General features: G+C 35.8%; 1 long non-coding RNA gene across 1 annotated transcript in view; it reads left to right on the top strand.

Annotated features, from left to right (window-relative positions):
- LOC124889346 overlaps window positions 1–10,662 on the top strand; it is an 11,142-nt gene extending 480 nt beyond the window's left edge. The window contains exons 2-3 of the long non-coding RNA XR_007048262.1: window positions 9,855–9,942; window positions 10,023–10,662. This is a non-coding gene — a long non-coding RNA (uncharacterized LOC124889346). The remainder of the gene's footprint in view (window positions 1–9,854; window positions 9,943–10,022) is intronic.
- The last annotated feature ends 1,770 nt before the right edge of the window (window positions 10,663–12,432 follow it).

The following is a 12,432-nucleotide window of genomic DNA, read 5'->3' as shown; positions in this document are numbered from 1 at the left end:
ATCTATTACTTTAGGACGTGAAACTAAATTGCAAAATCTTGAATTTATCTCTTTTAATTAAGATTGGCGGATGATTATTTAGACCTTGACATTTGATTATTATTGTTACTGAGTTCCGGTTCAAATCCGACATTTGATTATTATTGTTATTATGAGTTCTTGTTCGAGTCCGGCATTTGATTATTATTGTTACTGTGAGTTTCGGTTCGAGTCCGGCTTTTGATTATTATTATTACTGTGAGTTTTGGTTTGAGTCTGACATTTGATTATTATTGTTACTGTGAGTTCTGATTCGAGTCCGGCAATTGATTATTATTGTTACTGTGAGTTCCGGTTCGAGTCCGACATTTGATTATTATTGCTACTGTGAGTTTCGATTTGAGTTCGATATTTGATTATTATTATATCTGTGAGTTTCAATTCAAGTCTAGCATTTGACTATTATTGTTACTGTGAGTTTCGATTCGAGTCTGGCATTTGATTATTATTGTTACTATGAGTTCTGGTTCGAGTTCGGCATTTGATTATTATCTTTACTATGAGTTCCGGTTCGAGTCTGACACCTGATTATGATTGTGGTTCCTCTGAGTTCCGGTTCGAGTCCGACATCTGATTATAAAAGCTGTTGCATATTATATATATGGCCTATCGTTATTACCCACTATGTCCTATTTGAATTCGACATGTGTTATCTTGTTATTATCCATTACTACCGATTTGAGTCCGATATCTAGCCTCTTATTACTACCCATTGGTATCGGTTCAAGTTCGGTGCACATCTAGATGACTATTATAATTTCTTGGGATTGGCTCAGTTATAGATTATTTATGTTTATTTTCTTTAATTGCTACTTATGTGTCCCATCGGCTTATGGTGGTACGGTTGGGTTAATTGTCTTCTTCAGTGTTCCTAGCGAGCTTATGGGGCCTAGTTAGGTTATGTTATGTGCCTAGAAGACTTATGAGGGCCCAGTTAGGTTATGTTTGATATGTCTGTCATTACTGCATTATTTATTTTTCTGCATCGCTTACGTTTATTCCTTTACAACTATTGCGTAGCTTGGTAGTTGTTTACCTTTCCATTACTATTTACTGATGACTCAGATTACACCTTCGCATTGTAGTTATACATTTTATGTATTGAGCTCAGTTGGCCGATGATGCCTACTGAGTACCCATTTCTTTGGTACTCATACTACATTTCTGCATCTTTTTTACTGATGCAGATTTGGGTACTAGTAGTGGACATTAACATGATTCCTACCTTTCGTACTGATTCAGAGCAGGGTGAGTTTGCTATTGTCCGAGGCTAATCCTCCTCTATCTATTCTAGTTAGTCTTTTGCACTCGAGACTGCTTGTGTATATTGTGTACATTTTAGATTTTTGTCTAGTTCTCAGGGTACCTATTAGTAGTGGCTCTAGTACTGACCTTATCAGGTCTTGGGAGGGATTCATTTGTATAGTTGGTCTTTTTTCCTCCTCTCGTTTTGATACAATATATATGTTCCCTTCTTAGATTTCACTTACTATTGTTGTTGTTATCATTATACGTGATCTTTTATTTGGTCTCTGCCTATTAGCCCGTTACCTATCATTCCGGACTATGGCTTGGCTTGCCTACTAGTGGATTAAAGTAGGCGCCATCACGACTTGAGAAATCGGGTTGTGACAGCTTGGTATCAGAGCTTACATCTCACTAGTATTGTTAGTACTAGAGCCAATATTTAGTAAAGTCTCGCGGATCAGCACAGAGACATTTGTATCCTATCTTTAGGAGGCTACAGAGCATTTTTAGGAAAAAATCTCATTTTCTTGATCCATTTTCATGCATTGAGTCTGAGTTGGTTATAATTTTTATTAGTTCACCATTTAAGCAGATGGCTAGGATGCGAGGTTCGAAAGTAGGGGATCGGGACCCCAGGTCCGCTTCTAGAGTTCTAGCGTGGGGTCAAGGTAGTCCTACAAGACGTTTTAGGAAAAAGTGTGATTCTTTCTTTCAAAAGTCTATCATGCTTAAAGTGTCTCTCTCTGCTATTGATTCATGCTCTCCTCTTTCAAAAATATGCCTCTATTGATTGTCAGACCCAAGTGGTCAAGTTTCAGTTTCCGGGTGCATCCGTGTTTGAGTGGTCTGGGAATTCTGTGTCATCCAAGAGTCATTTTATCTCTTACCTCAAAGCTAGAAAGCTTATTTTCAAGGGGTGTATTTACCATTTGGTTAGAGTCAAAGACACTAAGTCTGAGACTCCAACTCTACAGTCTATTAACGTCGTCAATGAGTTTTCTGATGTCTTTCCAGATGATCTCCCAGGGATACCTCCTGATAGAGAGATAGAGTTCAGGATTGATCTTTTTCCCGATACTCAGCCCATTTCTATTCCTCCTTAACCGTATGGCCCCTGCAGAACTTAAGGAGTTGAAAGAGCAACTCAAAGATTTACTAGATAAGGGTTTCATAAGGCCCAGTGTTTCTCCTTGGGGTGCTCCTATGTTATTTGTGAGAAAGAAAGATGGCTCTTTGTGTATGTGCATTGATTACCGCCAACTGAATAAAGTCACCGTAAAAAATAAGTACCCCCTTCCAAGAATAGATGATTTGTTTGATCAATTGCAAGGTGCAAGTTATTTCTCAAAGATAGACCTTCGTTCCGGCTATCATCAACTCAAAGTTAGGGAGTGTGACATCACAAAAACTGCTTTCCGAACTTATTATGCCCATTTTGAGTTTCTTGTTATGTCTTTCGGGTTAACTAATGCCCCAGTAGCTTTCATGGACCTCATGAGTCCATATCTGGATATGTTTGTTATAGTGTTCATCGATGATATACTGGTGTACTCCCGTAGTGAGGATGAACATTCTGATCATCTCCGAACTGTCTTGCAAACCCTTAGAGATCACAAGTTGTTTGCCAAGTTCAGTAAGTGTGGGTTTTGGCTAAGGTCAGTTGTTTTTTTGGGTCATATCATTTCTTCCGAGGGTATTAGAGTTGATCTCCAAAAGACCGAAGCTGTTAGAAATTGGCCTAGATCTATTTCTCTGACTGATATCCAAAGTTTCTTGGGTTTGCTGGCTATTACCGCCGTTTTGTTTAGGGTTTCTCCTTTATAACGTCTCCTATGACTCGGTTGACCCAAAAGAAAGTGAAGTTCTTGTGGTCCGAATCTTGTGAGAAGAGTTTTCAGGAGTTGAAGACTCAACTCAATTCAGCCCCTGTTTTGACTTTGCCTGATGGTGTTGATGGTTTTATGGTGTACTGTGATGCTTTGAGAGTTGGGTTGGGTTGTGTATTGATGCAGAAGGGTAAGGTGATAGCTTATGCTTCTAGACAGTTAAAACCCCATGAGAAAAATTACCCCACCCCTGACCTTGAGTTGGCTGCTGTTGTGTTTGCTTTAAAAATCTGGAGACACTATTTGTATGGTGTCCATGTTGATGTTTTCACTGATCATAAGAGTCTGCAGTATGTGTTTACCCAGAGAGAATTGAATCTTAGAAAGAGACGATAGTTAGAATTGTTAAAGGACTATGATATGAGTGTGTTATACCATCCGGACAAGGCCAATGTTGTGGTGGATGCCCTAAGTAGAGTGTCCATGGGTAGTGTTTTGCATGTGGTAGAAGGTAAAAAAGAGTTGGCTCGTGATGTACATCATTTGGTTAGATTAGGGGTTAGGTTGTTTGACTCTGCTGAAGGTAGTATAGGGGTTCAGAGTAGTTCCAAATCCTCCTTGGTTTCGGAAGTGAAGGAAAAGCAATACTTAGATGCTAGTTTGGTCAGACTGAAGGAGTCAGTCAAGGACCAAAAAGTAGAGGTTTTCTCCCAAGGGGGAGATGGTGTGTTGAGATTGCAGGGTAGATTGTGTGTCCCGAATGTTGATGATCTGAGACAGAGGATTATGGCTGAAGCGCATAGGGCGCGATATTCTATTCATCCTGGTGCCACCAAGATGTACCAAGACTTGAGGGAAATCTATTGGTGGAGTGGCATGAAGAAAGATATGGCAACGTTTGTAGCTGAGTGTGCAACATGCCAACAGGTTAAGAAGGAGAGACCTTGAGTTTGAAGTTGGTGACCTAGTGTATCTGAAAATTTCATCCATGAGGGGGGTGAAGAGATTCGGAAAGAAGGGGAAGCTTAGTCCCCGTAATGTTGGTCCTTACAAAATTCTTAGCCGTGTTGGTAAGGTAGCTTATGAGGTCGAGTTGCCTTCCGAGTTGTCCTCTGTTCATCCAATATTCCATGTTTCCATTCTTAGAAAGCATATTAGCAATGTTGTGGTAGTGGATTCCTCTATGAGTGCTGACATTCAAGAAAATCTTTCTTTTGATGAGATTTCGGTTGAGATTCTTGATTTCAGTGTCCGAAGACTAAGGAACAAAGAAATTCCCTTGGTCAAGGTGTTGTGGCAAAATCAATCTGTTGAGGGTGCAACTTGGGAAGCTGAGGTGGATATGCGATCCAAGTACCCACACCTATTTTCCGCAAACTTCGATCAAGCCGAAGGTACCGTTCTTTCCTAAATCATGCACTTTTGATAAAAGTTGCAACAGTTCAGCTGTTATTTATTATGTGTTCAGCTGTAGTTTCTTGAATTTATGCATTCTATGGTGCATTCAGAGTGAGAAACTATGTGGTGATGAGTCTAACGAATGGTTTCAGTTGTTGCTCTATTCCCTATCTAATCTTGTCATGTCTAGCGTCATTCGAGGACGAGTGTTTCCAAGGGGGGATGATATAATACCTCGGGAAATTTTTCATTGAAATTTTGTGCGTAAATGTGTTGGGTTCTATCTTCTAGAATGAATTATAAATTTTTCGTGCGGAATGTCTTAGATTATGACCCACCATTGTGTAGAGTATCAAATAATATTTCCAATGATATGTGGATCATCCAAAACGGACACCCGATCGACGAGTTATGAACATTTCGATCGAACCGTGCATAGTAGTGAACAATAAAACGTGCAGGAAAAAAGTACTGAGGCCTGGCGTATTTTTTCTCCAACTTTAAATGATCATAACTCCTTGTATATAATGATCTGGGTAATCTACTATATATCAAAGGAAAGCTCTGCGAGTCCTCTTTCCAATGAAATTGGTTTCATCCAATTTGTCTATCGGAGCAAAAATTTATGGTCGATCTACTTCAGCCTATCAAAAGTGAATTTTTAAGTCAACTTCAAACAATCATAACTCCTCGTACACAACGATCTGGGTGAGATACTATATATCAACGGAAAGATATGAGAGTCCTATTTCTAATGAAATTAGTTTCATCCAATTTGGATATCGGAGTAAAACATTATGGTTGATCTACTTCAGACTGTCAAAACAGTCTACCGAAGGATAGATTCGAGAATTATTTAATTTTTAGGGGCGTTTTGGTCATTCATCCTCACCCAAAATCCATCCAAACCCTATATAAAAGCTTATTAGAAGCATTATATGTTATATTTCATCAAATTCCCTCAAAAAGAAAACCCTAAACTCCTACATCCAACTTCAAGAACCTCCAAAGTTCACTATTAATTCTGCAAATTTATTCAAGATTCCAACTTTAAGAACCTCCAAATTTCACCATTAATTTTGCAAATTTATTCAAGATTCCAAGTTCCTAGTTCAAGAACTCCAAGAACCATTATTCAAAGGCACGATCAACATCTCAAAAACGAGTATCGATCTAAAGTTCATCATTCAAGGTATGTGGGGTTTTTCAACAAGAATTCTCTTTCGTTCTTGTGCCCAAAAGTAATTTTCTTTACAAAGGCATGATTTTTATTTGACTTTTATGAATTTGAAGCATGAACCCATATCTTATGATGATTATTATAAAATCTTGATGTTTATGATTTGGAAAGATGAATTTTCATGTGTGGAGATATAAAACATGAATCTTGAACGATATTTATCATGACTTTGATATTTGGATCGTGAATCCCCATTGAAAATTGTGTTTTTTTTAGAAAGTGAGTGTTATAAGCACGTTGATGTTGAATATTTGAGATATTTTGAATGATTTGACCTTTTGGTCTTAATGGAGTTGTTTTGAACTTGAGTGTGAAAGAAATCCACAACGTGGTTGATTTTGATAGATGGGAAGCATGATGGCTCCCGATGTATATTTATATATTATTGAAATTGTTTTGTTATGGATTGTCTTTGAAATGATCTGAGCTAAGTTCGGGAGAAATCTTTAGCATCGAGTGGAAGGTATAAAGCGACCTTACTTCCCTAGAACTACATGCCCCCATAGGAGTGATCCTGAGGCTGATTTATATAGTGATCACTGATTTGTGTGGATTTGATATCGATAGTCCTACTCTGATGGCAAGGATAGGACGACTCTCCCCAACATGGGTTGTACGTTGGACTCTATGTAGCTCACATGGTTTATGTCGGTTATAGGATCTCCCAGTGTGTGTGTGTTTCCTTGTGTCTATAGTGAATGGTGAAGTGATTTAAAAGTGGAATTGTGAAAGTTATTCTTTTGAAAGATTTAAATGATATTTACATTATGAGAATTGATATTCTTGATGAACTGAAAGTGATTGACAAATTATATGATGACTCACATGTGTTATTATACTTATATCATCCTCTCATGATTATGATGATTTTCTTTGGGCTATGTGAGTCTTTCATATATTCTGCATATTTCTTATAAATATTTATGATGATAATGTTTATAAAACTGCATACACCCCCATATACTCGGTTCCTTTCCGTGGTATTGACCCATATATTTGGATGTGGGCTGTATTTTCTTGGAATGTAGGTTCAGGTGCTCAGTTTCAGGTTCAATAGTGATTCTTCGGGCACGCTGTTCTACATCCTCTATCGTGGTGAGTCCTCATGTTTCGAGGACGTGATGTCTGATGTTGGTTTCATGAAATTATTTACATTTGATAACTGGGTATGAGTCAGTTGAGGCATGTTTCAATGTCTTGCTGGTTTTATTGATTTTCTTAGAGGCTTGTCAAACTAGTATAGATGTTGGGAGTTGACTAATAACTCATATTTTGTTATCTTTCTGAAATTCTTTTATTCTTGGATGATGATTACTCTGTTGATATTTAAGGGTTATTTATGGGAACCCCGTCGATTTGTGTTGAACTGAATAAAAATGGCTCAAAGGGTCAGCTTGGGGCTACTCGTAGCCTCAAGCACTGTGTGACGCTTTGAGACTCGTTTTTTGGGCATTACAAGATATGATCCTAATTTTGTTGTTAGTGATGATGATTTTGAAGATTTAACAAATCGTGATGTTCAATTGAAGGATTTGAAGAATGTTCATGCTACTCCTATTCGAATTACTAGGTCTCAAGGTAAATTAGTAGGTGATCCATCAATGGAGAAACAAAAAAAATCAGCTAAAAAAGGTACATATAGATGTGAGTGATGATTTAGATCTTGCTGTTATTCACAAAAAAAATAAAAAAATCCAGTGATTCAAAAAATGTTAAAGATGACTGGAAGTCATCTAAAGGAAAGGAGAAGATATGTGTGAATGATGAAGGTGATACTCTTATTCCTCCCAAAAAAACAAAAAAAGGAATCGATCAAATGACAGAGAAGATGATGCTTAATCATCCAAAAAGAAAAGCAAAAAAGCTCCTTGGAAAAGAAAAATACCCAAATTAACTGATTTTGAGGTACCTGGTTTGTGTTTTCTATGCATTAATTATGTCTAATAGATGTTTACTTTTTGTGTAGAATTTGTGTATGTTTGAAATATGTGTGTTATTGTTGTATATAATATGTGTCAGTGTTGTATATGAAATATATTGGGTAGTGATTTTTGTGAAATTTAATGTACAGTGGTACAAAAAACTTTGTAAAAATAATTACAATAGTGTATATTTTTTTAACAAAACTTATATATACTATTATAATTATTTTACAAAGTTTTTTGTACAGGTTGGTACATCAATTGGTGATAACAATGGTGACAACTCAAATAAAAAAGACAATGAGACACCTAATATTGGTGGTATAGGTGATGATCAAGTTGATGATCCAGCTAATGTGGGACAACAAACTGTTGTTGCACCGAAAGTGGATCATATAAGTGACAATTTGATGGATGATGTAGGAAAAAAATAGATTGTGTAGGTGGTGACGTATTTGGTCATTTGGTGGATAACGTTGGAGAGAAAGTTAATTTTGTAGGTGATTGTATAGTTGGTCATGTCGTTGTTGATTCTGCGGGTGAAACTTTTAAGGATGATGCTTGGAAAAATTTTCTAAATTTTGATTTTTGAAGTTCACACAAAGCTTTGGTGAAAATAAGGATATAGGAGAGGGTAGAAATAGTCAGGTTGATAGTGATTGATCTAAGTTTACTGATTCTAAAGTGTCTAAATTTACTCAACCTTTTCGTGATTAAAAAATACAAAAAGAAGGTGATGTGGCAGTGCTTAGCCAGAATGAGCTTGACTGGTCAGAACTACAGACGCTGAAATTTCTAAGTTCACTCATCCCGATAAGAGTATTGCAATAACTGATGCAACTGATTTAGTATGTGATAATGCTAGAAAGTTTGATGCAACTGCAAGTGATAATGTTAAAGGGATTGAGGAAAACACGGTGGTTGTATCTATTATGTGGGGTGAAACACCTGCTATTCCTCGCCGATTACATAAGCCAGCGGCAGTATGTGAATTGCCATTTTTGTCAAAATTTAATTCTGGTTGTGGCAAAGTTGAAGGCCAATCATCTAAGCGTGTAGAGAATGCTCAGTCAAGTAACCACGTCTTGTCTATAAAGCATCCTTTTGTGAAGAGTATTACAGAGCGAATTGATGATATGAAAGTGACATTAAAGTTTAACAGTTTTGTTGTGAGATCATTGCGCATTAAACAGATGTAAGTTTTTATTTGTAGTTTCTTTTTATTTTTACTTTATTTTGTCATATATTACAATTTTTATAGCATTTTTTTACAGTCCTGTTTATTTAGATTCTGTCAATGCTCTTCCAAAATATTTTGACTATGGAGTTGATACTGTTAAAATGAAAGAGTGGTTCTTCACATTGGCATATCCAAGAGTACCCTTAACCGATTCAGTAAGTAATGAATTTGTTAGTTAAGTAGGTTATATATCTTTTATTTTTGTACTTGATAGTGATAAGCTAATTGGAATATTGAATTTTTGTATATGATGCATGTTATATAAGTTCTATGCATTATTTATGCAGTACTTTATGTGCAGTTTATATGCAGCACTTTATATGCAGTGTATATACAGGTCCTATGCAGTGATTACACAGTAGATACACAGTTTAAATGTTGTAGTTGATATGCAGTATATATACAGGTCGTACACATTAGGTACACAATTTGTACGCAGTAGTTGATATGATGCATGTTATATAAGTAGTTTGTATTTATCAGATTTAAATTAGTGTTCTGTATTTATTTTTAACATTTTAACGTGGTTTTGTTGTTCTTATTTTCAGCATATTGATGTTATCTTTTACTATTTGCGAAAGAAGTCAAAATACGAGCCAATTTGTGATTCAGTTAAATTTACAACCACCGATTGTTGGTTTAACTGTTTGATTCAGACTTTGTATAAGTAGTTTGTGGAGAACAATAGAGATGTAAACAACAAATCGTTGAGTACATGCTTGAATTATTTATGAGATGCAACGTCCCGTGGAATTGCATTGACAATGTTCTTTTCCCAATTAATCTTGCTGAGGACTTTCACTAGATTTTGGCGAGGCTGTCTTTTTAAGATCAGTGCATATATGTGTATGATTCAATGCATGGTGCAAGGCATGTCGTTCGTGTTCAGAATTTAGTTGCAACGTATTCAGAATTAATTCCACACTTTCTTTCTTGTATAGGATTTTGGGAAAGGAGGAGTGATGGACTTCCAGTGGCTAATTCTTTTGATATTCGTATTGTTGATGGACTGGCAACTCAAGCTAACACGTAATATATTAAATGCTCATTCAATTGCTCATTTTACATACTTTTTTGTCAATTATACTGATGATGTATTATGTTTGCAGGGACTGTGGTGTATATGTTGAAGCCTTTGCTAAGTATTTGCTTGATGGTCTTGAAATTTCTAATCATCTAGAGTACATTGATGTTATTCGTATTCAGTATGGTGTGTTGTTGTGGGATTAGCAGCATCCTATTAGATTCTTGTTGGAGCATTTCCACATGTTCTTCGATTGTATCCTATTTTTCCACAGCGCTCACATGAAATTTGTTGCTTAAAGTAGTCCATAATGCCCTTCCCCGATTGTTATATTTTGGTTTTCCTGATTTTGGTTTCCAGATTGGTGGTAGTACTATATTAGCTGATATATCTGGTGGGATATTCCAAACTGTTTCATCAGGAAGTGGTATAACTGGAAGTTCATATGCTTTTAAGAAGTTTTCTCTTGTGTAATATGGAGCACAATAGCTTTGTAAGTCCATATGCATGTAAGTTAACACCGCCATAGCATGTGGACAAGGTATGTCATCTACTTGAAATTGTAGGCAGGAGCATTTTTTTACGCATGCAAATAATATTTCATTTTTAATTTCATCAATAACTACATAAGAATAGTGAGTAGAACCCATCACCTCCAATGTACAAATATATTAGTAAATAATGTGCATATTAGAATATGTAAGTGTCTGTGAAGTAGAAATAAGAAGTAGAACCTTCATTTTATCTGATAAAATGAGATTTTCCCTCATTATTATATTATATTTATTTCCAGTTTTGTAAATATTGCTTCTAAATGCTGTCTATGTTCATTATTCCATCTCATGACCAGATTCATCATAAATTGTAGGAATTTTTTAATTGGCAGGTCTCTTACATCTCTATTTATTGAATTTAGGGACTGTGATGTTTGAAGTCATGACCATCGACCTGTTAACATGGGAATAAGATATGGACCATTTTTCATAGACTATATCAAACAGATACTCCTTCACCCTATTATCGATTTGGTTTATGTCTTCCATAAGTCGATCAAAGCCTGCCTTTATGTATGTTCTAGACATTGTAAAAAAAATCCCCTTTAATTGCTTTTGATTCGTCTTACACCTATCCTTGATATTGTTCCATAGATGGTAGATGCATATACAGTGAGCCACATTTGGATATACAAGTGCAGCAGCTTTTAATATGCTGCCATGCCTATCAGATACTATGCACATGGCTTCTCTTTCACCAAAAACAGTGTTAAACATGGCGGAAAAACCATTTCCATGAAATGTCATTTTCAGAATCAACAACAGCATATGCTAGTGGCAAAATATGTCCTGATTAAATAAGTGAGAAAGTGTTTATCAGTGTATGCCAGCATATACATAATTTTATCTAAAAAAATTTCATAAATTCACTTGCTACATCCAGCACATTAGCAGACAACATTGTTCCCTTGTATGCAGATTTCAAAAAAGTTCCATCAACAACAATGGTAGACATACAATATCTCTAGCCCCTAATTGATGTGCTCAATGCGACAAAAGCATATAAAAAGTGATTGTCCTCCGTTTTGAGTAGCCTTGTGAATGATCCAGGATTTATTGTGTTTACCATATATAGGTAAGCTGACAATTTAGTATAAGATTCATGCAAGGAACCTCTGACCAGTTCACGTGTTTTTTCTTTGGCTCTATATGCTTTTTGGTAGTTCATCGTAATTCCGTACAAGTTTCTCATTTCTTCCATGATCTCTGCTGGAGTGTATGTTGACTTTAGATTTAGAAAGTTGTGCTTAACCATTTTAGCAATGGTTAAAGAAGTAGCATGCCATTGTGAAAGCATTTTGTCCGCAATTGGATAGGTGTGATCATCGACAAATTTTGTTACCATGAAAATTTCTGAATTTTGTTGACTTGAAGATCTAAAAGTCTAATTGCATCTCCGATTGATATACTTAAGATAGTACCTAGATACATTTATATACAATAAATGTATATGCAGTACACAGTTCATATCCGATATATATGCAGGTTCTATACATAAATTACACAATTCATATGCAGTACTTTTATATACAATTATATACAGGTCCTATATAGTAGTTACACAGTCTGTACACAGGTCATATGCAGTTTATATATAGGTCCTATACAGTAGTTACAATATTGTATGTAGTATTTATGCAACTTTATACCTATATTCCAACTAAATATAAAACTTACACATTGTTGACACAATTCATATAAAGTAGTTATATAGTTTAATATCCAGTGTATATACAGGTGCTATACAGAAATTACACAGTTCATATGCAGTACTTTATATGCAGTATATATACAGGTCCTATATAGTAGTTACACAGTCTCTACACAGGTCATATGCAATTTATATACAGGTCCTATAGAGTAGTTACAATATTGTACGCAGTATTTATGCAAATTTATACCTATATTCCAACAAAATATAAAACTTACACATTGTTAACA

This window comes from Capsicum annuum, chromosome 12, assembly GCF_002878395.1.
Source record: "Capsicum annuum cultivar UCD-10X-F1 chromosome 12, UCD10Xv1.1, whole genome shotgun sequence".
Classification (NCBI taxonomy): Eukaryota; Viridiplantae; Streptophyta; class Magnoliopsida; order Solanales; family Solanaceae; genus Capsicum; species Capsicum annuum.
The sequence above is the reverse complement of the archived record's forward strand: the minus strand, read 5'-3'. Positions and strand labels throughout refer to the sequence as shown.